The following is a 27276-nucleotide window of genomic DNA, read 5'->3' as shown; positions in this document are numbered from 1 at the left end:
TTGATATATTATCTCTTTGTTGTTTTTGTGGGCAAGGTGGTTCAGTAGTAGAGCGCTTACCACTGGAGCGCGCAGCCCATGGTTCGATCGCAAATAAGTTTGTGATGAATAACATCGCATCCGTAGGTCTTCTTGGGTACTCCCGTTTCCTCTCACATCTCATTCTACCGATTATTCCAGGGAGCGCGGTGGCTCAGTGATAGAGCGTTCAGCTCCGGTGCGTGGGGTCCCTGGTTCGATCTCAGCTCGCGCCGTGTGGACTTTGTGGTGGACCAACACCGTGCTCGTGGGTTTTCTGGGGGTTCTCCCACTTTCTTCATTCCATCATTTCATTCATTAATCATCATCACCGTCTACTTTAGCCTAACCGGCATAACCGTGGGACGTAAAACTAAAAGATTTCATTTAATTTCATTTCAACAATTGAAAATGAACACACCAGTAGAAAAAACCGCCAAATGTGAAGTGCGTGCGGCAATACGATTTCTGAGTGCGAAAAAAACTTTCGGCAGCTGCGAATCATCGCAAACTGTGTGGTAGTTACGGACCAAACGTGATGAGTGAACGTGTCGTATGTGAATGGTGTTGCCGTGTTGAAAGATGGACGAATAGACGTGCACGATGCGGCAAGAAGTGGGTGCCCATTTGTAATCAGCAGTGAACTCGGCTGCATCTCTTCAGGCACAAGAAACAGTTGCTTGCGTCGCACCGCTTCAACTGGGACAATGCGCTTCACGATGCTGTTAGCGAACGCCTTTATTCCCTGGCAGGAGATTTTTTTTTTTTTTTTTTTTAAGAAGGAATTTCAAACCTTGCAAAACGTTAAGTGCCTCAATTTCAATGGTGAACTCGTTGATAAATAATGTAATGCTGCACTTTCCTAATGTGTATAATAAAAACTCTGTATCTGCGAGAGTATGTCATTGATGTAGCCTATCGGCTTTTTTTTTCCTTTTCGAATTGCCCTCGTAGATTCCAAATTTAAAAACAAAAGTAACTATTAGTTAATGCTGCCAATTCGAAGACAAAATACGAAGCATGGACAAAAAAAAGTGCAAATTCTTAACGTTCGTAGTACTAAATGTTAACATTGTACTACTTATTCGTGATTGCATGTAAAAGACAAAAGAATGTTATTGTGTGTGTCTGTACCTTAATGGGTAAACATCACTGGCCTATAATTATAGAGAACTCTTGTCATTATTCTGTTCAGTACTTGAAGAGAAATTATTTTTTTTCAAGTGTCACTGCGTTACAATGTAATTATGGCTTCTGTAAGACCCGTATTGCTGTTAACTTGTCGCAAATTGCTGTTATGTGGTCACAAAATCGTGTGAATTGTGTTAATTACATATAATTATATTTCCTCTTAACCATATTATTGTACTCTATAAGTATGTCTTTATATTGAACATTTACGGTGTTTTTAACTCTCTTCCTAACTTTGACTGGACGCATTCTTGTCTTTCTTTTAGTAAAAACATTATCAGGTAATCATTTAAGAGAAGAAACTTCATGTTATGGATGGTTAAGAAGACAAAATCTCAAGGACAACATGAAGTAAATTTTTGTTACCTTTATTTGCACATCGGTAAAATCTATACAATTAATACATTAACTCTTATCAATCTAATATAAATATATAAAAAAGAGTTTGTCTATCTGTCTATGTACGGCTTGGGGAGCAGACGAGTGGACCCAGAGTTACCAAATTTTGGTCACGAGTACCTTGATCCAGGCCCCAAATCAAAACGAAGCGTTTTCTTCCAAAATTCAAACAAGGGGGGCCTCAGGCGGAGCGTTTATTGGGACATGTAAAAGTAATAGGAAATAACCGATATTAGTGTCGAATTCATAGATATCGCGGTCGCAGAGATCAATGGTGAAGCTCCGATCGCATTAACTTCCAAATTCACCCTCTTTCCGCTGCGGGACTGAGATCACCGGGGGAGGGGGGGGAGGATACCGACACATGTAAAAATAATCCAAAATGACCGATATTAGTGTCAAATCTGTAGTTTTCGCGTCGCTGAGATCAATGGTGACACTGCCATTAGCGGTGACTTACAGCTACCATTGTATGGGGACGGGGTCAGCTGTAGCGAGGTTACCGAGACATGTGAAAATAATCCAAAATGGCCTATATTAGTGTCAAATCCATAGTTTCCGCGGTCGCTTAGATGAATGGTGATACTTCCAAAGGCGTTTTTTTTTTTAAATTCGAACCAGGGGTCTCAGGGGGCATTTACTGGGATGCGCAAAAGTAGTAGAAAATGAACGATATTTTTTCCCTTCGTTGTTCAGTTTGTTTACGTAGGTATGTTATCTGACCCATGCGAAGAAGTGGGCGTTTCAGTTAGTATAAATATAGGTTTTACAACGATCCCAGGAAGCTTAAGTGACTAACAATGTATATTTACATCGCTAGCTTTAAAATTTTTCCTTTATATATAAATGCATCTATGTTCCAGTATAACTCTGGAACGCCTGGAGTAATTTAAATCAAACTTGGTGCACACATTATCTACAATTTCCAAAGGAGTACTGTCTGGGTGACATTTCTCTAGCACATCTAGGGAGAGACATATAAAATGATCAAAATTATTGATATTAGTGCCGAATACATAGTTTTCGGGGCCATGAGTTCGTTAGTGACTGTTTTGGTGTATTTTTGTAAGTCCAAATTCAGTTCCTCAATGAAGGTAAGATCCCCTTCCTAAGGGAATGCTTTGTTGGATCCCACACCTTAGGGAGTAGGAGCTGTTGCATATAAAAATGATCAAAAACGACCGATATTAGCGTCGAATTCATAGTTTTTCGGGTCACTGAAATGAACAGCGACACTTATAATGCCAATTAAATCCAAATTCAACCGTAATTAGTACTTCTAAGGGGGGTGTGACATATAAAAATAATTGAAATTGAGCGATATTAGTGTCAAATCCATGATTTTCGGGATGCTTAAGTTGATTGGTGACAGTTTAGGCGCCCTTTAATTCTAAGGTCAATTCCCAATTAGAGTAAGTCCCCCTAACATTCCTAGGGGGAGGGAAAGGCAGATATATAGAATTATAGGGAATGACCGATATTAGTGTCGAATCCGTAGTTTTCGGGGTCGCATAGATAAATGGCATGTGAAGTGTTATTCTTTATGTTCAAGTTCTGTCCCTTCATTCTACCATTGCATTCATTTATCGTAGCGTAGTCATCATAACCATGAGACGTGAAACTAAAAGATTATATGGTCTATGGAACCCAGAGGTTCAATGCCCCGTTCACAAAAACTTTCCATTGACTTCTGTCCTTAGCCAATTGATTCAGTTTCTACTTTGTATTTTATGGGGCGTTTACACTTAGTCGATTTGCGTTCGATTCAGTTGAATTGACGTCACTTTCAACATAATCGACCGTGTAAACGGGAATTCAACTTAATCGCTTGTTGATCGAAAGCGACTAATCGACTGGCAACTGAATTAAAAGACGTTCTATTTTCTGTGGTTGAAATAATTGAACACATCCATCGATCTGATTCGGCCTAGTTGCTTCGATTTAGTGGCAAATGCAGCGAGTCGATTTAGTCGTGCGACTAAATCGACCAAGTGTAGACGCCCCATTATTTCTGCGAGAATCATTTAATATTGTCTTCTTATCTGCGCCTAGGTATTCCTAAGGTCGTTTCTCGATTGCACAGTATGGACTAATAGTGGAGACAGTATTCATAAAATGAATTTTGGTACGGTCTGCGAAACGGTGTTTGCACTCAAAATCGCATAAACCATACCATTTGACAAGTCTTAGCGGAAAAACTATTAGTTTCTGAGCTTTGTGTTCATTGGCGCTTTTCATAAGGACTTCAGAAGCTGAACAATATAGAAATTTGACCTAAACCATTTTTTCATAACAAGATTGTTGTGACCTTCCTGTACACACCCATGTTAAACGCTTATATGCGATAAAAACTTTTGACCTCTTATTTGGTATTGCCGAACGTGGCAAACTATACGACTAAATATGTAAGGAATTATAAACATACCAAGCACTTGCAATGTCTAAAAGCGTCAGCAACAATGATTACAGAGTTTTTATTACTTTCAGAGTGATTCTCGTTCAAATATGTTGGTAGTCGGTATACCAAGGAATTAATTTATCTGCTACGATCTCTCCTGACTCTAGCTAATTGAAGAATGAAATATTTTTTATAGTGCAATCAAATATTAAGGACAATGGTGAACTTCCTTAAGTACGTATAATCATCCGCAAACACTATCAACCGTTAATTTCACAACATTAAGGTAACAATTTGTGTGCAAGTTTTATTATGAACTTCATAGATTCCACACCATTGGTGCTGACAAAGTATATTAGTGTCAATAAAGCCTTTTAAGTCATCAATGTCACTTCCGTATTTATGCTTTGCCCTTAATAATAAATACGGACAATCATAAATAAATACTTTTAATCATCAATAAAAAAGAAATATTTGGTAATGGCACTGCTAACTTGGCATTGTAACACTTTACCAATGTTTTCGTAGAGTACCAGTTGCTGTCAAACCTTTTTAAGTAACTTAGTGTTTTCTTCCTTTTGAACATCATTAAAACAATATAATCATCATAGGTATTCTGCCATTATTGGCAGGTCACTTGCTACAACTCAGAAGCTTCCATACTCCGCGGCAGGGTTGCCAAGTATCCCGATTCTGCCGGGACTGTAGCGATTTCTGACGGATTTGTTCTGCGTTCCAACCGGACACTCGTCGGGATACATACTGTCCCGATTTATCGATTTTCAAAGTTAATTAATATTTTACTGGGTCATTTTTACAAAGGAATAACTTATTCTTTTACACACAGTTTTATGTATAGAATAAACTTAACAAATTTGTGTTTTAATCTCACTCATGGAAAAATAGCAGGTTACCTTTAATTTATAGTTATTCTCAAAGGAAATAGCAAAGAAAAGTACTTGTTTAGTTCAAAGTCTGTTTCAGTCATTCTTTAAAAAAACTCATTTGTTTGTAATAAAATCCAAACATTTTATATAGTTTTCTTATGTCAAATAAATTGCAATTGTGTTGGTTTGAATTGTTGTATAATGATAGTCAAAGAATAAGACTTTATTTTAGTAATACTTTTTTGGCAGTAATTCCTTATGCATTCATTTGTGATTAATATATAAAGTGTTCTCTCTAAACTTTGTTTATACCAAATAAATTTAGTTGTTTTGAATTGAATTTGTTGCATAGGCGTATATTGCATGTACCCAGTGATGAGCAATAAGTGAGAAAAAAATGAGGTACCGCATTCATTCAGGTTCGTCTTATTTAGCTGATTATTTACATTGTTTTCAACGACTCGCCGTACGTATAGTCGTCTTCCGGAGGGGAAGAAGTACTCAAACACCGATTGTCCCTTCCCGATTTTTTCTTAAGAAAAGTTGGCAACCCTGTTCCACGGTCTTCTGTTAACTACTTCGTCTTCACGTACGATTTGTCTGTGTTGGGATCATCCATCAGTTGTAGTCTCCTTTGCCCTATCTCTCTCTTTCCTGCCGCCATACCCTCTACCACGTTTCTCATGATACAGTTTTTTTCTTAACCAATGTCCCAACCTAGTTCTCTTCCTCCTCTTAATAATATTTAAAATTGTTCTTTTCCCCCATCATTTGTAACTCTCATTCGTTTTCGGCTCGACCCAGCTAATTCTCTCCATTTTTCTCCACACTCACATTTAGAAAGCTTCCAGTCGTTTTTCATCATGTTTGCGGATTGTCCTTGTTTCTGACTCATAAAGTATAATACTCCACACGAAGCATTTTATAATTCTTTTCCTCAACTATTTAATCAAGGTCTCACAAATATTTTTTCTTCCTCCTAAAGGCTTATTTCGTCATTCCTATCCTTGCTTTTATTTCACGTTCGTATTTCATATCATTACTACTAATGCTACTCAAATATTGAAAACTAGTCACCTGTTCTATTTTCTTTCCTCCTACTTCTACTAAAACAATATTATGAAAGCCAAATACTTATTTAACACAAAAAAGTGTTTTTTTTTATTTTTGAAAATTATGGCAGGATATCCATTCAAATTCCAAATGTTAGCTTATTTGCATTCTTAAAATAATACATTTGTCCTAATTAGGTTTAGGAAAATTGCAGGGCACAAAATTTTCTCCTACAATGAGTAACATTGTATTAAATTTAGGTAGTAAAAGACGTAATACATGATAATTATAAATTCACGCAACCCACGTACATAATGCAAAGGTACTTAAAATCGGTCAGCATGTACTCCTTCTCAGACAGACATTTTTCTGATAATTTTCCTTGGAGTGTTGCATGTACAATGTTGTCCACAGTTTGCTGAATGCTGGTCTGTAGTTCTTTTTTCAAGTATGCGGGTGGATTGTATAAGCTGCTGACTTCAGAAGTTCCATAAAAATAAAGTTTATTGGGGTGAAATCGGGAGACAGGCGTGGCCACATTGGCTTGAGAATTGTGCGCCCTGAATACTGATTTCAAATTATCCATCGTTACATGAAATATATGGGAAATTGCAGTGTCCTGTTGAATCCATATGCTTTCCTTTTCCTCATCAGTCAAACCAGCTGATGATAACGTTCATTGTTGATTGTCGTGCGGAAGAGTAATATAAAACTTCTTTCTCGGGAGATGGCATACCAAAATAGTTCTTTTGAGTGTCAAGGAAAGATTCATGCAGTTTGTGCGGATTGTTGACCAAATACAAACGGGAGTTTTATGAATTCACGTACCTGTCGTTAAACCTTGTCTCGTCTGACCAATAGCAGTAATCCAGCTCTTCCTTATTAGGCGTTACATAGCCCATCCACCATTGGCACTACTCAATTCGCTTGAGGGAATCGCGTCACTTTAACTCCTGCATACCTTGGACTTTGAACGAAAACATTTCTAACGATTTCCTCACAGTGGTACGTGGTGGCAACGTACGGAAAGACTTCTACAGACTATTCTTCACTACTGAGCTGATATCCATTAATTTTTCTTTGACATCGGTCGGTTCCCAACTCGAGAGGGATTTTCACCCGTTTCCAGTTTTCGATAATTGTTTACAACAGCTACTTCTCATCTCCCGTGCACGTGGATACTTCTTACTGTTGTACTACCTACAGAAATAATTCTATATCATGTACAACTGGTAATAGAACACACAACAAACCCAGATCATGTTGTGTTCACACTCCAACATGCAATGTGAATACAGCGTGATCTCGGTTTGTTGTCTGGCTCTACATCACTCTGCGCAGTCCCATCTACAACTTGCATTCACTCGCGTCGCATCAAACATTTGAAACGCGCTAGTCGTCAAAACAAACAAACCACTGAAAAAGGTAGGAGAGGGGAATACAGGTACGCTTTGTTTTCTTCTCGAATCATTCATTAACTAATCCAAAGTCGCTTTGTTACCTACTTTTTAACATCCTAGATAGTCAATCAATAATTCCTAAAAGTATGGCGTTTCTCCTCCTTCCCTAAATGGGAAGTTCGTCTCGTATTCTATTTCCCAGTTTTCTTCCATTTCTCGTACAAACGTTCAATGGTTGATTTATTCTGAGATACCTCTCTGGGATGTGCCTCTGCACAGCATGCCGCGGTGTATTCATAACTCTATATGCACTTTTCCATATTTTTTTTTTCTCCAGCGTGATGCTGTAGTACTGTATTCAATCTTTTTGTCCCAGTTATTACACCTGTCACCTGCAAGAGGGGAAAAAAAGAAAAGATTAAATATTGCGTCATGATTTGTACCACTAAACTAACTCACTCACTCACTCTATAGCCTATGAAACCCGGAGGTTCAATGCCGCGTTCACAAAAGCTCTCCACTGACTTCTGTCCTTAGCCAATTGGATCCATTTTCTACTTTGTAGTCCTATCTCTGCGAGATCCATCTTAATATTGTCCTCCCATCTGCGCCTAGGTTTTCTAATGGATTTGTGCCACTATTTTTTTTTTTTAATGTGATTTAAAATTTCATTTGTAGATATGAAATATGTAGAGCCTTTCCATTTCAACTGTGCCCCTTCTGGCGCTACTATCGATGTGTGTTTTCCCGTACCTCCCTCGAAAGAGGAGCGACAAGTTGCTGCGGCCGAGATATTTCAATTGTTGGATTTGGCAACACACCTGAGGTCATTCACTTCCTTTCCCTAAGCAAAGTGAAGGTTTCCTCCATCAGAGAGTAGGCGGGGGTGGGACCGAAGTGTGTTTCGCACATTTTCCAGTGGTAGACCTGAAATAGACAGGTTCTGGTAATCTCACATAGTGTCACTCTTTATTAGATTGGCAACAATATTCAACCTCGTAGTATTGCAGAGTATCAGTAAATGTCCCTCTGCTGATGTTCACATCGCACAGTGTAAGCGTGTTACGAGAGCGACAAATTTTCCAACCTCATGGAACAAAATTATCGATTTTCATCTCTAAAATTATCGTATATTACAAATTATCGTATATTCGTTATGCACATGATAATTATACAAAACAAGCATAATACTACTAATAATAGCAATAATACACACACACACACATATATATATATATATATATATATATATATATATATATATATATATATAACTTCAGTTTTGAACTGCAAATCGGCGTCACTGTCCTCATTATTTAAAAGTAAATCCTTAACACTATTCTCAACAACACTATTCGGATGCAGTGTTGCCATTTGATAATTCCGAGATCGTTATTGATTTATTTTAGTAGTAATGATTATTAAAAACCTCAGTGTGTGTGTTGTTTTATAATTACTTCATGCACATCCTCGATTTATTTGCACATTCAAAGACTGCAAATGAGTGTGTGTTCTAAAATTTTCGTATATTCAACTATTATCGCACATAGCATTAAAGCTTAAATTAAGATATATATATATATATATATATATATATATATATATATATATATATATATCACGATAAATTATCGTATGATTGGCAAGTCTGCAAGAGCGATAATATACACACAGAGGAAAGTAAATATATGTGGCGTTCGAGAAAAGTAGGTTACATGCGTAAATCGTGTAGTTTTTGGACTTAAGGTACGACTATATGTAACATCCTGAAAGAAACTTATAACTGAAAACGTACGTTTTTATAATACTTTCCTATAAGTGTTCCATCTGTACGTACTTGCCGTATGAAAAAAAAATAACTGTATATAGGAGGTAAGAATCTCACGTAGAGATGGACGTATTTAAAATACATCTGGCGTATATAATATACGGAACACTGTTAGATGTCAGACATGCTGCAACGGCATGATGTAACATCTAAGCGGGAAAAGTATGTAGCATATGGATAACATATACTCCGTACAGATTTCCGTAGTAAACATGTGAAATCCATATATTTGAACAATAAAGCACTGTCCGGATGACGAATTTTTCCCGTGTACCCTTGACTGTTTTAAGGCTACTATCAGGTGGAACGTATCCTGTTATCCATCTATTAAGAAATGATTTTATGATGTTAGAGCCATAACAACGTCTTCTATTGAAATATATTTGAGGTTCTTGGAGTTATAGTTGAAGGGTGCTTCTCTTTCATGCGTCATTTAACTTTCTTCATTTGTTGTTGAAATACTGTTTGGTTCACAATATACCATGCAGTTGGTATTTATGGAAAATCCTTCACCTATTTTCATTTGGTTTACTTTTTAATGTACCGCTATCCAGTATCAAATATAGCGCTCATGTTTACATTTTATACTTCTGATGAGAAATGATAAACACCCTTGTACTCTTGTCATCGTTTACAAGTTGGGCTGAATGCTATCAATTTATATTCATTACCTTTTGTAGAAAAGAAAAGCTAATAGTGCAAGGCGGAAGGTTCAAACTTCAGTCTAAAGTGTTGGTTGTTTTGTAAGGGTTGGGTGCGCCCCCGGTGTTAATGCAAAATGGCCAGAAGAAAGGGTGGGTTGCTCCATCCATAGATGTTAGTTATACCCTCAGAAAGTCAAAAGAGCGGCTCAGGAGGGAAAAAAGGGGTGATTTTGATGGTTATTATGCAGAAGGTGTGGTTCTGTTGAAAGAAAATGCGTCTGCCCGCCTCAAATTCTTTTGGCCTTCCATTTTTTGTGCCAGTTGTTTTCAGTGCTTGACTCAAATACTGGATCCTCTCAACGACAGCTTAGATCCAGAAGAGAAATTGACGACATATTTCAATGATAAATTTATAGGGCTTGCTATATATATAAAAATATTTTTTTTTCTTTGTAAATTTTCCTTTCTTTTAAAACATCTTAAAACAGAACCGCGTAACTACACACAGGTATAAAAAGTTCTGCAGTGAACAGAAACAAATTGTTGATAACGTTTATAGATTCCTGGAACACCTGCATTTCGTACATTAATTTCATTAGGTGAAATATTGTTCTGTAAAAACTGGTCTTCTCAGTAGATGTACGTTGATTCGTAGCAACATTAACTGATTTGTAACTGAATTTTTGGACTTTTGTCTTCTTTTTATACTAATATTTCGATTCTATTTAGCTATTTTGTGATAATAGATTATTTTATGAGCTCAATATTATATTTTATTGAAATCAAATTGGTGCAATCGATTTGAACCAAACATTGGGTTTTCCGAAAGTATTTTAATCTTTTCTAATCTAATTACAGGATGTAAAACTACATGAACTCACTGACATAAAATAACGGGCATTTTGCTTGACATGAAAAGTTCGAAATTCGGCGTGATTGTAGCTTTTTGGGACTAACCCACAGGAAAATTGGCAAAAGTCAATATTTTTAATTTTTAGGGGGTCTAAACGGGATGAAGAAATCCCCACGTTATTTAAATGTGCCTCTCAATGTTTTAGGTACTTCTAATAAAAACTTGAAATTCGATATGCTGTGTGTTTCTATTGAATTATTTTTAAAAAGTCACTAAAAATTAAAACAAATTAACTTTAGAGTGATTTTATGGGGAACTGAAAAATTGAGCTGATTTTGAGTTTAACGGCCCGTTCAGCAGCGAGGCTATATGAGACGTAGATCTACTGACTTAACGTTGAATCCGTACCACATGGCTCCCGCCGTGAATCGTACCTGGGGCTCCCACGCCAAAGGCGCTTACCTTACCCGCTTAGCCACGAACCAGCTCGGGAACTGTAATGCTTTCCGATGTTATTTATATCGGACATCACTTACACTCCAAAATGTTCAGGCACTTCCGGCAGGTTTAGAATGATGATATTTGGCCTGATTGTAGCCTTACGGGACTAACTCGCGCTAGAATTGCCAGACATGAATATTTCTAGTCTATAAGGGGTCAAAAGAATTGATGAAGAAATTCCCATATTATGGGCGTTTTCTTGAGGAGATAAATCTTATCTTTTAGATAGTTGAAATACGAAAAAAAAAAGAAAAACGAAGTTCGGTAGAATTGTGGGTTTAAGAACTGTAAAATCGTTGGCCGAGGAAATGTGGGGGTCTGGGGCCGGGTCCCCAAGCTAGCCAAAGCTAGTCTTAATATAAAATACATTCAGTCATAATGTTAATAATTTTAATTTAAGGAACATAGTTATGAGAAGGATAAATGAGTTTAACTTTTTATAACTATGGTAGACTTCGAGACATCAAGAATATATGTATTAAAATGCTACAATAGCAATTAAGAGCGACTGATCTCCAACCCATAACTTTAGCTTTCAAACGTTTCAAGTACGGTTATTTGTGATTTGACGTTTATGACAAAAACAAATATTTCTAAAAAGGCGTACTTTAAATAAATTCCTTAGAGATTTTTTTCACAAAGTTTATCATTTTACATTATTGTTCAAAGCCTTTGTATTTTAATAAGACTTCTCCGAAATAAATGCAAATGAATTGTGCTGCCATCTCTGGAGTTCTCAAAACTATACGTTTGTGGAAGTTTATATGTTTCTGGCAAATCCTTTCGAGAGTGAGATCTCGGAAACTACAGGATCTAGAAAGATGACATTTTCACTGTTCGATTGCAAATTTTGCGTAGATTGTCCAGTTCTAACTCAATATTAAAAAAAAAACATGGCCATTATTTATTTATTACATTTTTACGGGTACACTGGAAATGTTGAAATTAAAAAAAAAAACTAAAGCATCATATCCTTCCTATTTTACATTCCAACACCGTATAATTGTATATAGGGGCTGCATATCTCTCATGTGTTTGTTTCATGGCCAAATTATAATGAAAAACGAAGGATAACCATTTCTCCAGTCTAAGTTGAATCTTTATTGTTTGGAGTGTTTTGCCCAATGAACACCATATATCACTGACATTATAATTGATTGTATGTGTAATGTATTAGCTTATTTTAAAATGTATAAAACTATAATTATGCCTGTTGTTCTGTATGGCTGCGAAATATGGTCTCTTATTCGGAACGAAGAACATAGATGGAAAGTATTTGAGAACAAGATCGTGAGACGAATATTCGGACCCAAAAAAACCGGAATAGGGAATGGGAGAATCTTCATATCGAGGAACTACATAATTTATACAGTTTATCCGACATTGTTAGGGTTATCAAATCTAGGAGGCTCAGGTGGGCAGGCCATGTAGCGAGGATGGAAGAAAGAACGAACGCTTTGAAAATCTTAACTGAAAGACCAGCCGGAAAACGACCATTAGGAAGACGTAGGCGCAGATGGGAGGAAAATATTAAGATGGATCTCGCAGAAGTAGGAATACAAAGCAGAAACTGGATGCAATTGGCTAAGGATAGAAGTCAGTGGAGAGCTTTTGGAACGCGGAACGCGGCATTGAACCTCCGGGTTCCATAGGCCATAGAGTTACTTAGTTTATTTATTTGCGTATTACATAGTACATGCAAGAAGAAAGAAAACACAGATCATACATGAATTAAAAACTCCAACCGGAAGTAGGCTCAAATCTTGGAAACGGTACGATATATTGAAAAAAGTAATCGAAAAAAAAATATCTCCTTTACGGTATCTCTTGCCGATTTTTACCAAGACTTCTTTTATTTGTGTCTGCAAAGGGACATGTACAGATGTGAGGAATAACAAAGAGATTCATGCTTATATATGAATGATGCGCCGTGTAAAGAGCGCAGGTTCAGCTACTTCATTATTAAAATCGGAAATGGTGGATGATCAGTTCTGGTTTCATAAAGAGATAAGATCGGAAATAGAGCCTCTTCTGCTGACGCTGAATCTGTAAGAAATAATCCTCTTGCAGGACTGGCTCGATTATATGTGCAACACACGCATTTGCACAGAGTGGAAAGTTTCGACGGAGGCAAAATCTGTTATAACTCTATTATTTAAAATAAATATTTCTGGTTCGAAATAGACTTCATGATTATGGTAGTTAAAATTACTGAGATGACCTATTTGAATACTATATTCATAATTATGTTAGGTGGCATTAGTTTAAGATCACATGGACAGTGCTAAAGGAAATGGGCAAACAAATCCTTGCATGAGTTGCTTGATTATTGTCAAATACAAGAACTCAATTTTCAAACAGTAGCAAACACCTGTTCCATTTAGTTAGTTACGACAGCTTTGATACGAAAACTAGTCTTGCCTTTGTCGCAAACATGTTTCATATCATTGAAGGTGGAAACAAGATTTTTTAAAAAAATAACAAGTGTAGAAGGGAAATCAAGAAACAAAGATAAAAAAGCTAGTTGCACTGGAATTGCAAACTGATATTTTGAGATTGAAGCTCGATATTGAACTTTATATAAAAGGTTTACCATCTGTCCTCTGCAGGTGTGTTTGATTCGTCATTCACTAACACAATAGACTATTATTTAAGAAAAACAGACACAACGAGATTGTATTTGTAGTGTTTATGCCTTTCTGAGTGCGAGTGCACTTTATCTCCCCTTTATTGTTCATGATGGGGTAATATACTTAAAATCGTGACTTTTAAGATTTGTTCTTTCTGGAGAAAGGGGGTGGTAAATAAAGCCATTGCATGGGGCGGCAAATTGCCTAGGGCCAACCCTGCCCTCTTGCTATCTATTATCTCTATGGGAGTCAATGTTCAAACCGAAAGTTACACTATAGTTTTTGACGATTTACTCGTTTCCATTTTGCCTAACACTTTATCAGCTGTCAATCACAGATAAAAATCATACCCTTCATTTTAGGTGAAACGTCAGTTCCCATTTGGCCTAATTCCAATTACGCCTAATGATCTTATAGAAGATCTATATAGAAGATCTGACAGTATTTCCATACTTATATATAAATATGTAACAAACTTGCATACAAAAGCCACATTTATTTGCAGTAATTACAACATAAAATATTTCAAATTTACAAAAAATAACTTATATCAAAGAAACTACTACAATCATATTAACAGCCTACCACAATGAACAACTAAGCTGGCTTAAAAAAAAAGAGTATACTAATTTCAAATAATTATAACAAAAGATATTTCAAATATGATATACTGTAACTATACCTAGGTACAGTATAAATATACACACAGTCGTCCAGCAGCAAACATAATAGTAGTTAGCCTTAGTCAAAAACACATCATAACAAATTTACAATATATTGCATTCACTTCTACGCGATTAACACTTTTTAATCACACATGTGCACATAACGTCTACATAAGAAAACCCGTTGAGAATTCTCTGAGAGCATTCCCAGAACAAACTTAAAAAGAATGGAGGGATGGAGCGGGAAGGTTGTCATTGTTCCTACATGTAAAAGTAAATCTTTTTGTCCACACTTCCTTCTGTTTCTCGCAAAAATTCGCAAAATGTCATCTCTCTATGGCTTACGGTTCTCGAGAAAAAGCTCATCAAATCTCCCGAAATTCGAACTTTTTTGGCCAATATCTGGGGAACGGTGGCCAGTTTGTCAGTAGCCTCTTGTCCAGTAGCCACCGGTTACTATTTGGTAGCAAAATGTTCACAATCCTCTTAGGTATTAATCAACACCAACATCATCTCTCTATGATTCATGGTTCTAGAGATATGAATCCATATATCTCCGGAAATCGGCCATTTTTTGCCCAATATCTCGGGAACGGTAAGAGTGACGCGAAAAATGCCATTACTATCTTAGATATTTTTTGATGATCTATCCAATGGAGGGCTCAAAATTTAAAAAAAAATCGCAAATAACAGACAGACATAGATAATTCAAATACGAACTTTTTAAGTTCATTGATAAATTTTTGTAATCTTTCTTTCAATACATTTATCCTGCCATTGAGCCTTTTCCACTTTGATTTTCGCTGCACCCCGCAATTCCCAACCCCCCGATTTGAGTATCATATTAATAGCATACGACTGCAAAGAGTTGACGAAATAACGTATCTTAGTGTATCAATATCAAAACTCTCGTTTGATATTCACCTAAATCGAATTGTAAATGTGGCTTACAGAAATCTCGAATTTGTAACGATACTTGGAAGTGCATTCAAGAACACTAATATTCTTAAAATTCTATATGATGCATTTGTACGTACCAAACTCAAATACGCGTCCATAATATAGAATCCTAGTGCACAAAAATATACACACCAGTTAGAAGCAAGTCAATCAAATTTTATTCGCTATTTAATATATAAAGATATGGGGATCTATCCTCGATAAGAAAAATATCTTGAACTCTTACTAAGCTATTCAATGTATTCTCTTGAAGCAACAAGAGCTAATTTTCTTCTGTGTTTTCTGCATAAACTTCTACATAATGAGATAGATTCGCCAATATTGTCCGAAATGACCCTTCATGTTCCAAACAAGAAAATGCTCTCGCGGCTACAAATATTTCATGAACCACCCCAGCGTACTAATGCATTAAATATATCACCTATTAGGAGAATGTGCACAATGTACGTATAATAGTGTCCAAATAAAGTTCCCTACAATATATATATTTGATATACGTATAAAAATACTTTGACTATGTAGTTTAGCATGTAGAACAGATATTATGTAATGTAATCATTTATGTATACCACTGTCAATGGGTATATACCTGTTGTGTTCAACATACAGTAAATAAATAAATAAATAAATGAATAAATAAATAACTGCATCGTCTCCTCATTTTACATCTGCCCCGACTGTATTTGCTGAATAAACGTGGATATATTCGAATGGTGTATGGAAGAGAGCTTGCTTCATTTGGAATGCCAGCCTTCTATTTGTTGTTCTTTCTGAGTTACTTTCACAAGGGCTTTTGTATGTAACTTTATCACTTGCGTATGTAGAAATATGGAAACACTTTCAGATCTTCTATATAGGGCCTATTTTCTTCTTGATAAGATCGTTAGGCGTTATGAGAGTTAGGTCAAATGGGAATTAACATTTCACTTAAAATGGCGGATGTGACTATTATCTGTGATTGACAACTGATAAAGTGTTAGGCAAAATGGGAAGACACCGTTTTCGACTACTACTGGCTTCAATAGAAGAACAAAAGCTGAGATTGAGTCTACTTTGGGACTATGAATTCATATCAAAAAACTGTTCGTTGCCTCCTATTACCATCTAACTCTGTGAAACTCAAATTTGAAACCAAAAGTAATATATTTCCTAACAGTTCCGGTTTGAATGTAGGGATAAGACTAAAGACGAAACCTATTATTGCAACACTGAACATAAAATAATTTTCCACTCTTTTCACCATTTATTGCTCTATTGAGGTGACCATTAAAACCGGAAATTGTAGATCTAGAGTGCATACTGAGGGAAATATTCCTGCTTGAAGACTAAACTTTTACGCAGTATTATACAGGGTGTTTGAAAACAACACCGACAACGTTTGGGAGGTAATTCCTGACACCAAGATAAGACAAAAAGTATAGATCAACCTGGGTTGTCAAATGCTTTCTTTCGGAGTTATAGGCTGTCGAAAACATGAAAAAATGAACTTTGAAGGTCCATAGCTCCAAAGCCATGGGACCTACCGTAGTCGGATCAAGACTTTACTTTGAACTAGTATGTGCCCTATCCAAATATCCATGTTTCAAATCATATGATACTTCTATAACAATGTCTATACATGTAGTTGGTGACTACTTCAAATTAATTGCCCGTAGCCAAACTCACTCTATAAAAATTGTTGCGTGAGCACCGCAGGATTCTGAAACATGTATTTTTCGATAGGGCACATACTAGTTCTTAAGTGAGGTCTTGACCTGACTAGGTGGTTTCTATAATTTTGGAGCTATGGACCTTAAAAGTTCATTTTTCATGTTTTCGGCAACCTATAACTCTAAAAGGAAGTATCTGTGCACCCAGGTTAGTCTATACTTTTTGTCTTATCTTGGTGTCAGAAATCACCTCCCAAACGTTGTCGGTGTTGTTTTGAAACACCCTGTATTTGATATGTTTGTGTCCTACTTCAATCTGTCCATCGCATCGTAAAATATTCATCCGAATTATATTCAGAACATAGTGTAATTTTGTTTACAGATCACTGTTGTTAACTGATGTGGCATGTGGCCTCTGATACTATTCTTAGAGACGTAATTTATAACAGCCAGAGATGCACAATCACACGCGGAAATCATTTTTTGGAATATAATCACGTAGGAAACAAAGAATAAAATCTTGTATAATGTATTTAGTCATACGTGAACATGAGGAAATAACAGATAGCAGATCTTTTTGTTTTGCAACCTTCGCCCAAATTCAGTATTTCGTAGTCTCTTCACCATCTCTGATGTATTTTGATGAATGCATATAATATGAAGAATTGCCAATCCACGTGAGAGCTACCTCGTTGTGGCTATTTGCTTAAGGTACTTGCCTTCAGCATGTGATGCGCACATTCGATTCCCGCTGGGAGCTCGTGTGGTTGGGATCTCACGTTAAGCGCAAGTCTTATATACAGGATGTTAATGAACTATACCGACAAACTGTAAGAGGTGATTCCTTACATCAAAATAAGAGAAAAAGTTCATATGGACCTATGGCGAAAAGTGTATAGTTTCAGACCTAGGGCTATCCAAAATCGCAAAAAAGCCAAATTTGAAGAGGTCCTATTTCTAATTGTAGAAACTGTGGATGGTGGTCCTTATCAGTGTAAAGGAAGTCACGTATCCCATGTTAAACTACAGGTCTACGTCTCGGATTGCTTCGGCTCTGAATGGGATGCTAACCTGACAATCAAACAAAGAATTTATTTCTCAATTTGAGACTGTTCTTTCCGAAGGCACTCAAACCTAACCTAAATGCAGTTGTTAATTCTGTAAAGCTGTCTTCCATTCATATATACTTTAACAGATAGATGCAGACATTGACCTTTAAATATTTTCAGCTTCAATATTTGACTTCGTTGTGAAGTCTGTGAATATCGTTTTCTTCTTTTCGATGAATCTTTATTATGAAGCAAAAATATCTCAGTCAATGAGTAAAATAATATGCAAATTTCGGAACATTTAAGACTTCATTTAATTTTCTTTCATATATCCTCTTGATGGGCTCCTTGTATACTAAAAAGTACAGTATTGTTCACTGGTTGACTGGTGACCTTGGTGGTCGAAAAGTCTAGGAGTCAAAGATGTCACTCACAAGGTTCCTGGTTTGAGTTCCGAAGAAGTATGTATTCTTGTTGAACCAAAAATGGTTAAAACTTTTCGTGCGCCGGCCAAACACGTCCAAAAGTTATCGGCCCAGGTTGGACTTTGGCTTGGGCTGAAACGTTTGACAATGACCGTCTCTACCTTGATAATAAGCAAATACTGATATTCATGCACACAAGACAAGTTTTAATGAGGCTGTCTTCTCATTATTTTTTTTCTCCTCGTTATCGAAACAAATTAAACAAGTTGAGATGCTAGATTTGTCCCCTTTCGTGAACAACATTAAAACTGTTCTACATTACTGCTTACGTTTCTCATAGCTTTCGTTTTCCAAATAATCAGATGATCACTGATTTCAAAACCAGTGTAAACGAGCTGCACGGACGAGTTAAATATCAAACTCGATTCGACTGCAAACTTAAGCTCAAAAACAATGAATTGGCTTGCAACTCGAATCGGGTAAATTACCTTTAACTCGACTCGTGCTGATCTTTACTGGTTCCAGATGTTCTGAATTTGCAATCTCCAATTGTGGCAAGCTTAATTGTTCGTGGAGACAAGTATAACAGGTTAGAGATGTGCAGAGAGAGATATAACTCTCCTATTGTTGTATTACTTCTTGCTTGCTGTACATAGACCAGCATTAAGCATACGTTTTTTTCTATTAATTACATTGGAAATATATTCGATCGTTGAAAACCACCCCACACCGTAAGCGTCAGTGGATCACGGAGGAGCAAGTAGCGACATCTCGCCAAAAATTGGCGGCCCCGCAGCGACGATCCGCAGTGGCCCCACATACGTTTTGAAAATTATACCACCAGCTTCAGAGAATCAACGAAACGCATATGAATCAGAAAATTATTCCCCAAAATTGTTAAATCGTCTATATGCGTGATTTGTTTACACTAAAGGTGAGTCTAAAAACACTAAAAACAAGTACTCTGGGGTGAGCGCGAACCACCAACGTTATGATTACTAAGAGCGTGTTCTTAAGACTTCGCTCCGGTGGTGACGAAGAAAAATTCGCCTGTAGAGGGATAAATGGTTGAGGTTTTTCTAATTTGGCCAATCAGAGCTTCTTTAATCGTATATATTCGATGATAACAGCTTCGGATCAGGTAAAATGCACTCTCCATGTAATTTTATTACAAAATGACGCGTGTCTACTTTATTTCATAGTTCTCCCATATTTCTAATGATCGGCGACAGTTTCCACTTAAATTCATACTATTATACGCACTCAAGATTTTTTACTCCATGATGTAGGAGCAGAGGTTACTCTTGAACCCCGGTGCTCACTTTAGGAACAATTCGTCAGGAAAAATAATATACAGTATAATAATAACCGCCTGCACATGACTAGTGATACTTCATGTTGATCCCTTTGCGATTCTGCACGACGAATCAAAAGAGCGGGGACCAAAATGAAGTCCTCGTTGTTACGCGGTGGTAACTTCAACACCCCGACTCTAGATATCTGTTTAGACCCGACGAACCCTGCCTCCAGTTGCATACTAGGGGGCAATCCTTCGGCACGTCTCTATATCAACGATCGACATTTACCGGCATATGTACCACTAGGTGTTGGCTACTTTTACGGCATGGAGTAATTAAACAGATCTTTCAGAATTAGCCCATATTTAAAGTTTGTTAGCATATACTGTATAACATACACTGTAAGAAATTTACAATGTAATTCTTCGCAATTGTGTTCATGTAACAGACAGAGATTATAAAGAATGGCACGTACCATTCAAATGTAACCCATGTCCCCATGTGCGTTTGATATGAAGTCTAATTCTGAGGTGAGGAATAAAAATAATAAAGGGGATTGTGTTGTTTCATGCAAATAATAGTAATGAAAAGCATTATTATTAGTATTAGTATTAGTATTAATCAATGTGATTTCACCAAAATTAACAGAGAATTACTGCAAAATTCAAAGAATCTATGCACAATACGTTCTTAAAATCATCCCATACCAGGAATCGAAACAACGATCTCTGGATCTAGAATACTATGCATTACTGATTGCACCGCGCAATGTCAGACTGAGATTGTTATAATTTGTTCCTTCGTATTACTTACTTCAATGTCCTTAGCAGAGCTAAACGTTGAAGATAAAAAGAGAACAGAAAAGACAAAAACATTATAACATTACCTGAATTGTAAAATATTGTATTGAATAATAACAGTAAAGTAAAACAGTGCGCATCGTTTCTTATGTTTACTATTGATTTGAGAAAGAACTAAGGAGAAAACGATGGTGCTAAACTAAAACGGAGATTTAATTTTTCATAATGTCTGCTTTTACATAACTGTAGCCTTTCGTTCAAGAATATTACTTTCAAGCTATTCCAATGTGTTCTTCCTAGACACAAGGAAGTATAATATACTTCTGTCCAGTAAGTCTTGACGGAGATGCCATGGATTAGGAGAAAGGCGCTGAGCTTCAAATCAAGGTGTTTGCAGTTCTAATCTCCCCTATAGCTGAGATTTTTTTTAAACATAGTTTCTTCTATATAGTGATTGAAACCTCTGCATTCAGTTCAAGTTAGAAATATTCTGGAATATATTTGTTAGCCCTGAAACGGGCTGTTTTGATTATCCTAATAGTAGGATGTCCAATGTTCCTTAGCATTAATAATCGCCTGGATCCTTCTCGGCATCCCTTCAATGAGAGTCTGGAGGTAACGGTCACTCTGAAAAACTTCCTTCCAGGCATCAGAAATTAAATTCCACAATTCTGTTTTCGTGGTGGGTGACGTATTAGGCCAGTGTTCCTTCATAATTCTTTTAAGTTCCGCACACACGTTCTCGATCGGGTCGTGTCGGCACCACGCGGGAACCAATCCAGAACATCCAGATCGTCCTGCTGCGCCAACCAATTCTGAAATACCTAAGAAATATGGACGGGTGAATGGCAGCATTACATTCCGAAGAATGTGCACATACTGTTCACCCGTTAGACGTCCCTCTACCAGATGGAGTACTCCTAACCCCTTTGATATCAAGAAACCCCAAGATTATACAGAAACACGCCCACAATGCCGTCTGTAGTAGACATAACATGGGGTCATGCCTGGTTCCTTTTGGTCTACACACGACAACTGATCATGCACTTTCAGGGACAAACACGCATTCATCTATGAAGTAGGGGTGTTCGTCACATCGTTTCAATTCCGATGCCTCTTCGTCTGTGCAAATTCAAGATGCTGTCGAATATGATCCTATGAAAGAACTTCCTTTCTTGCAGCATTACAAACATGAAGACCCGCTGTCCTAAGCCGTCTTCTAGCAGTAGATCGTGAAGCAACGAAATTCGCTACCGCTACCTATCTGAGTAGCCGGTGGTCGTGTGTGGTCTCTGCTGTGCAACAGCAGTGAGTCGATTATCTTGCTCTTGTGTTGCTACACGTTTTCTCCCACTACCTGAACAATTCTCCAGTTTTCCGATATCGCCGTACCCATCATTGAGCAGTCCTTATGGAAACTCCAACAATTATCACTGCTTGTGCGACGTTCAAACCGACATTTGCGATGGCTAAAATGCGATCTTTGGATTCTCATCCATTGTCTACAATCAGAGACAGCGGAACTGCCTGGGCTGCTTGGGCTATAGCGCGATCAATATTTTGAAAAGTATTAATTAAAAAAAATCACAACATATTAAAAATGATAATAGAAATCAAGTAATGAATAACCACTCTGTTTTTCCGTGGAATTAATTATTGGTAAATAAAAATAACGTTCTACTTCCAAAGACTGTGTGCTGCTGCTTTTGTTTTCAATGTAAGTATTTCAACTAATGACGAATCATCTGTTTCAACTAGTAGTGGTGCTTCGTCTGTATACACTCATTTAAAGTAAGTTGCGTATATCTTTATCACATGCTAACTCTTCACCCTCATAACACAATACATTACCATTTAAATGCTTTGTTTTACTCTTAATAAAGTTCCAAAACGTAGATGGGTCCTCTTGTATTAAATATTCCGCTCTCTTAACGAAGTTTGTATATGCAACTTGTAAATCTTTCTTAATCATTTTTCGAAGTTTATTAAATTCGCGTTTATGTAAATCTATATTTGACTTTCCGAGTCCTATCGCTTTGCGGTGACGAGCTTTCATTTTAATTTTATTTATAATGTCTAGCGTGAACCAGCTAGGATAGTTTCCCGTGCTTTGTTTCTTTTTCGGAATGCATTTGTCAAATATATTATATAAGGTGGAATAAAACTTTTCAACAGCGCCATCAACGTCAGTATAGTTACCCAGTACCTTCCACTCTACCTTTCCCAATTCGTGATATAGTTGATTGTAGTTTGCCTTACTGAAATTATAACCCATTACTTTACTTTGTCTTTTTATCTTTACCTTATTGTTCTGTTTGATTTTAATTAATAGTGCAGGATGGTGTTTATCCTCTTTAAGTACGGGGGGTTCTTCTCTCTCAACCACTACATTATCTAAATTTGTTAATACCAAATCTAGTGTTCTACCTAAACTATTCTGAACATCATTGAATGATTTCAAGTCGTATAATGGCATATACTTTAAGTAAAATATTGAATTTTAGTAGCATTGATTCTCTTATCAGAACACTTTGTTTCGTGAGAGAATTGCTGATTTAGTTTTTTAAAGCATGTAAATGTTGCTAACTAATTAAATGAAAATGTTCAAGAACTCACTAAATATTTATAAACACCATACGTACAAGAGTGCTTTAGTTTAAATAAAGTTTGATTAGCAGTAGTGTTGACTGTGGATTGGTGCTTGTCTGGGTCACACCTGGTACTATGATAATAGAATTGAAATGAAAGACTGCTTTGTTTTATTCGTTACGACGATTGTAGGAAATTGTTTTTTCATCAATGTCCACTAAGATAAGGAACTTTTTTTATTATTTAGAACATAAAATATATTAAAATTGGCTTCTCTTTAAGTTGTCATGTATAGTCAGGGACAAAAGATTACGTTCCGCAGGTTATATACCTTAATTTTTAGTTTTGGGCCTGGAAATGTTTCTTCCATGCTTCTCGATCTTCAGTTTCCACTTTTAACTCCTAATATTTTTTAAAATCATCGATCAGTTGTGTTCTTCTTCCTACTCCTCTCTTTCCTTCCATCTTTTCTTTTATGGCGGTATGAAGAAGATAATTTCTTCGCTAGATATGTCCAATACAATTGGATTTCCTACGAAAAATGCTAGCTAGTAGTGCCCTCTTCTCCTCTATCCATTTTAAGAAAAAAATATATATATAAAACAGCCCCAAAATTAAACTACCCCTCGTAGATTTTTCAGGGCAAAGGAGTTATACTGTATTGTCAGATTGTTAATGAAATATTTATAAAATATGACGAAAACTGTTTGCTTTGTTTTTGAGAAAATCGTCCGAAAAAGACATATCGAAGGGTAAACTACCATTCTCTATTTTTCAGAGAGAAATACTTACACCACAGCATGGGTTTAGTTATTTGAAAATTGATTTATGAAATATAAACAAAATTATTAGTCGTTCTCAAGAAAATCGCATTTTTTTATTTTCACAATTCAGTAAACTACCCTTATTTTTAGGGGTAGGATAAAAATCGACTCCCTCCCTGGAGAATTATATAAAATAAATTTAAAATTTGGTTGAGATCGCTGAACATTGAGTTTGCGATCCACATGAGCTCCCACCAGGAATCAAACCCTGGTCTCCCATGTCAAAGGCGCTTATGCTTACCGCATGAGTGAACTCTCCGAAAAATCGAGTTTAGTTGTGTCGATTTATTGCCTGTTTCATATATACAGTATAATGCAATGTGAAGTGAAAACACCTCTTTTGAACTGGATAATTATCAAAGCTTCTGTGAAGGAAGCCAAAACAAACCATTGATGTTTCACAGTGGCCTGTAATTAAGGGAACGTTAAAATATGAACGACCCTGGTTTGAATTGAGAGCAAACTATTCTATACTGGTGATATATACTGTTACTTTCTATTGTACGCTAATGTGAGCTATGGCCGTGTGAATTTTTTAAAGGAATTGTTATGGTTTGGGAGCACACAGTGTTTTGTTTACATTTTGGATGAGGGAGAGCAAGTTTTTGTAGCAGTTAAGTATGACAACGTTGTCTGCACGACAACACACACACATTGGAAGAGTTGGAAGCTTATTCAGCGTTCATTCAGAAAACGAAGTGGGGTCGGTCTCCGAGGTGGTCTTGGTGCATCTTTTCGTCGCCGCGCGGCGCTAGTGTCGCGACGAAATGTTGCCAGCCGCTTTCTATCTCAACCAGACCATCACAGTCAAACAGTGCCCTGCCGGGTCAGTACAGGCGGGAGAGTATACTTGCCGGCGAATTCGATCGGGGCGAGAAGTATTGTTTATTTTTAGCTACGCCTGAATGTATACTTCACAGCAACCGTGATTGATATTGGTGACGTGTTTCATTCAACGAAACTTTCATTGGTGAAAATTAGGTGTTTGTATATCTGTGGGGTGTGGTTTAAACAGCGCTCAGTGCTTCTTTAACCCTAGTTCGAGTGCTTGTGCTTTATATTTATATAAAAAAGTGATATTCTGAATTATTTTCTGCTTTGAAAGGCCCACATTTTGCAAAATTGTTTACAAATGATTTGTTTTTATTTTGACATTCATAACATTGTAGTGTTTTAATTATTTACTTTATAAAAAGTGCATAGTTTAGTATACACAGTGATTTTTACTTTTTTTTTTTAATTTTGGAAATTATTAATACTATCTTAGAATTTTCGTGTTAACTGTGTTGCATGTCATATGCATAAACCCAGGATGAGAGCGGATAAATCACTTGGTAAGTTCAGATTTTTCCCTATTTTGTAATTAAAGTGTCATAATGTGACATTTTGTTAATATTACACCCCCTCTACAATACATTTTTGGGGTGCTATATTTAATATCCTTCATTGATACCGCATATATTAGTGTGTTGTTCATCTACAAATTTTAGGGCCGGCAGCAATGGAGCACTCACTGCTAGCACGTGCGGTCTCTGGTTTGATCCCAGCTCCCATATTTCCTGCCATTTTGTTTCATTCTATTTCATTCGTTATCGTAATCACGGTTTCCCATAGCCTGATAGCCTAATCCAAGACCGTAACTTGTGCAGGGGCAAGGGGCAACAGGCCCCCAAGGAATCTCCCCGACGTTCGCGAGGGGACCACTTTAAGACAAAATTTTCTTGCTCCATATACGATACGAACATGAAATTATAAATGAAGCATCAAACATGTTCACTACATTACTTAAACAGAACAGCACACAAAAGGTAAATAAAACAGAAATGAGCCGTGGGCCCATTTCAGTAAAAAATGTCTACTATTAGGGGCCCTAGAAATAATATTTAATTGTGTGGCTTTGATATTTGTCAATATTGTCCCCCTAATTAGTCATATGGCCCAGGGGCGTGATTAACGGTCCCGCAGACCTTGCCGTGGAGGAGGGCCTACAGGCTCCGGGGGCCCACAGAGTGTGCCACACAGGGGCCTAGGAGTTAGAATAACATATTCTAGGGGCCCAAATAGTAATGCTTGCCCCCCTAGGAAAATCTAAGTTACGGCGCTGGCCTAACGTAGGACGTTAAAATTTAATAATAATAATAATAATAATAATAATAATAAATGAACTTGTTATATAGTTCTTTTTAAATCTGACTTAGTGTTTGAACTATATTCCAAATTTCAGTAAAAAAAAAAAAAATGCGACATGACCCCTTTCCTTACAGACCCGCAAGAATACGGAATAAATATCCTGTCTTTTATCACTAAATATTATATTATTAGTGATATATTATGTTTTCCTTATGCGTCGAGTACAAAGGAAAATTATACACAATAATCCTATGCTAGTGACACCGAGTCAAATTACTTTCAAGAGGTATCTTAAATGACGTCGCGAGGTCATTTGGTAAGCAATTTTAAAGTAATGAAAGCATTGCTTTATCCATTCTTCTTGGTTTTGAAGGTATAATCTATAGCTTTAGGGGAGGGAAATGATATTCTTAACCTACATTCCTACATACACACCTTCCAATTTTTGAAGGGAATCCGTGTTTCTTCCAGGCATGCTTTTGGGGGAAATTGTCCACCCGCCGCAAGTTTGCCAATCGTCCAAAAAGTTAAATTGTTATCGGCAATATTCAAAACTGAAACCTGGTGCAGCTCCTACACATTTTGATTTTGCTGCTGCTTCCCAGGTAAAATATTCTAGAAGAATGTGGAAATCCCTCCTAACGTGTCTGGATAAAACACTAGTTTAAAATCCTCGCAATTATCACCAATAATTTATATTAAAATAGCAGTCAGTTATAATAAAACCAATAGCATTGTTTTTTTTATATATAAACATCATTTCCCGTGTTACACTAGCGTGTAGTTTAATATATATGTGCTGGCAGCACTGATCAATGGGTACTTGAAAACACTAGAAAACATTACAGTGGATTCGGCTTCTTGAAGAAACGTGATGTGACAGTTCGTCAGTTTGATGAAAGATGGTATAAATTACTAATGAACACAATATCTTTCCTGCAAATGTTAAAAATAGAGACACGTTTGATACAATTAGTGTATTGATGCCATTATTTGCTTCAAATTTTGGAATGGAACCTCTGTAATTCAGTTGCAGAGCGTCCATCTCTGGTGCGTGAGATTTCTGGTATGATCCCAGCCCAGCC

The 27276-nt window shown here is 36.7% G+C and overlaps 1 protein-coding gene across 2 annotated transcripts in view; it reads left to right on the top strand.

Annotated features, from left to right (window-relative positions):
• Positions 1–27276, top strand: part of LOC145674476 (uncharacterized) — a 1412137-nt gene that overhangs the window by 254761 nt on the left and 1130100 nt on the right. The window contains exon 1 of one of the 2 annotated variants that reach the window (XM_081744590.1): positions 24864–25395. The exons of the other annotated variant lie outside the window; for it this stretch is intronic. The gene's annotated coding sequence lies outside the window, so the exon portion shown is untranslated. Of the gene's footprint in view, positions 1–24863; positions 25396–27276 lie in introns of those variants that run through there. 2 annotated transcript variants of the gene reach the window in all.

This window comes from Thermobia domestica, chromosome 17, assembly GCF_964235325.1.
Source record: "Thermobia domestica chromosome 17, izTheDome1.hap1.1, whole genome shotgun sequence".
NCBI classification, from domain to species: Eukaryota; Metazoa; Arthropoda; class Insecta; order Zygentoma; family Lepismatidae; genus Thermobia; species Thermobia domestica.
The sequence above is the reverse complement of the archived record's forward strand: the minus strand, read 5'-3'. Positions and strand labels throughout refer to the sequence as shown.